We start from the raw sequence: 2631 nt of genomic DNA on the forward strand, positions 1-2631 counted from the left end.
GACTCCAGATCCCACCAATCCACTCTTTTAGAACACTGTTCTTATTGGCTACAGGTGTGGCCTATTAACATCAGGCCTGCTCCTGATCTTTAGTGATTGGTTCAGCTGCAATTCTTTAGGGGATACGATTACATTCTGTACCACCTTCATTTACCCACACTGTATCCCCCCACAACAATATTTTCTAGCTAGCAGAAAAGAATGGTGAATCTTTTTCCAGAAACCTTGATCATTTATCTCAAAATTGTATTGCGGAGAATTCCTTACACCTACAAAAACACTCAGAAGTTTGTAATCTATCACTCAATAAGTCTGTAAATAGGCCTACATATATAGCTTACAGTAACATAACATGTAGAATAGTTTATGCTAGACATTTAATGTTGAATAATACAAAAATGAGACTTTACTGAATCAAAGTAAATGTACAAGCAGCTTATTTCAACTCAGCTTCAGTTACACTAACAAAAAAATTAGATAATGTAGAAACATTAGAAAGAAGTGAGATGAGTCAGGGTTTTCCATGAAAAACAGCTTCACTGCAGAGTAGCCAATAGAAATAATTTTAACCTTATTTAGATTAAGATAAAATGGCACTCTAATATCTCACTATCTTATCTAGATAATTTTATTAGTGCTTAAAATAATAAAAGATGCATTTGGCAGCAGAACAGCATTCCTCTATCGCAGAATTTGTGATCTGCACAGGCTCACATCTGAAATACAGATTGACACTTTTGTAAATTATGGAAGATTTTCTAATCTAAGACATTCTCTTCCTCTTGCTTTTCTTTAAATCAAATTTTAGTTTATATCTGGTTTTCATTCCTTCTGGTTTTTTTTCTTTTGTGTGTTTATAATCATTGCATAATTTCACTCATTGCATGATTACATAACAGGCATCTTCTGTGACATATTGCTATTTTATTCTTCTTCATGCATATATATTTTAATGCATATTGAGGGGCTCATGTAGAAATATTTTTATCTGTCACCATTGAAGACTGGTCTTTTTGGAGCAGGCTCCTTAGCTCACAGCTGCCTTCAGGGTTGCCTGAAACAATGGGGATGAAAATCCCCAAATGCTCCCTATGGTCACTCATTTTGCTGTCTTGGCCTCAAAAGTGAAGAAAAAAAGAATTTCTTAATTTTTAGAAGTAATATTTAAAAAGTACACTCTTTGCTAAATATTTCAGTTACCATCACCCATTATCCTTTTTGGACAGTATCCAACTTGCCACAGGACAATAACTTACAAGCACTCTTGTGTGTGTGTGTGCGTGTGCGTGTGTATGTCTGTGTCTGTGTGTGTAGTTCGTGCTCTATTCAACACCACACCAGTTCCCAATACAAACAACATAACTTGAAGAATTTTGAACACCATAATTCCAGAGCTCAGGTCAAAATACTCTTGACATAATGGAAGTCTCACCTGAATCAGAGATTTGCAGACTTTTGAGACTGGGAGAGACCCTTAGAAATCATCAGGCCCATGCCCCTGCTCAGAGCCCAGCCACCTAAAGCAGGTTACTCAGGACTGTGTCCAGCTGGGGTTTGAATATCTTCAAGGATGGAGATTCTCCAGCCTCTCTTGGCACCCTGTGCCACTGCTTGATGATCCTTAGAGTGAAAGTGGTTTGTCCTATATTCAAGTTTAATTTCTTGTATTTCAAGAACACATTTCTTGTGTCCTTTGCCTCCTCTTCTGTCACTGAGCACCAGGAAGAAGAGTCTGGTTCTTGCTTCTTTACTGCCTGCCAACAAATAGATTTACAAGATCCAGACCTTGAAAATTAGGGCTTCCATCTATGAAAATGAAGACCAACAGCAGTGCCTCTCCCAATAAGTCTTTTCTGAAATGTTCTTAGTCCTTTGCATTTAACAGGTAAATGCTCCCCTGAGGAATCTGAAATGCTCAGCAATTGAAGGGAATTAACAACACATATTATTACTTCTCCAATCTGCACACTAAAGGCCCAGGAAGCTTGCTGCTTACTCAAATTTTCCATCAAGATTCTACAAAATTTAGATACACCCAATCCACAGTTCCTGACTAATACTCCCTTTTGGGGTGCAGTAGCTCCTGCAGTTGTTTCTGTATTAATTGTTTGGATCCATGGTCAATTTTGTCCTTTAAACTTCAATCCTTTATACCTTTGATTCTTTTACAGCTTCAGGTGCCCATTGTGTAAGGGCAGGAACATTTCAGTGGTTCTAATACAAACACCTTTCTAGTTGTAAGAATAAACTAATACAATAGTAATCTGGCTATAATTCTCTTTGAACTATAAATTCCCATTGTAAATTGCTAAAATTTGCTATTGACATGAAGGAAACAAAGGAGAGAGATGGAGGGAGGAAAGGAGAAGGCAAGAAGGGAGGAGCAAGACAGCCTTGCCAGAAACAGGATTTATTTGTGCTAAGCCCATAAATAGAGTTACAGATATGGCATTAGTAGAGATACAATTTAAATAAATCAGCTGCTGGGAAACAGAAATGTTATGCAACAGAAGCAAATAACTGGTTCAGTGATCACTGGAATTAATGAGCCCTGAGTTTCAATGTATTTAGATTTTCTAGAGCGTGCCATTTTAAACTGAATTCTTCTAAAGCAACTGCGTAGCTTCATCT

This window comes from Zonotrichia leucophrys, chromosome 4 (genome assembly GCF_028769735.1).
Source record: "Zonotrichia leucophrys gambelii isolate GWCS_2022_RI chromosome 4, RI_Zleu_2.0, whole genome shotgun sequence".
Classification (NCBI taxonomy): Eukaryota; Metazoa; Chordata; class Aves; order Passeriformes; family Passerellidae; genus Zonotrichia; species Zonotrichia leucophrys.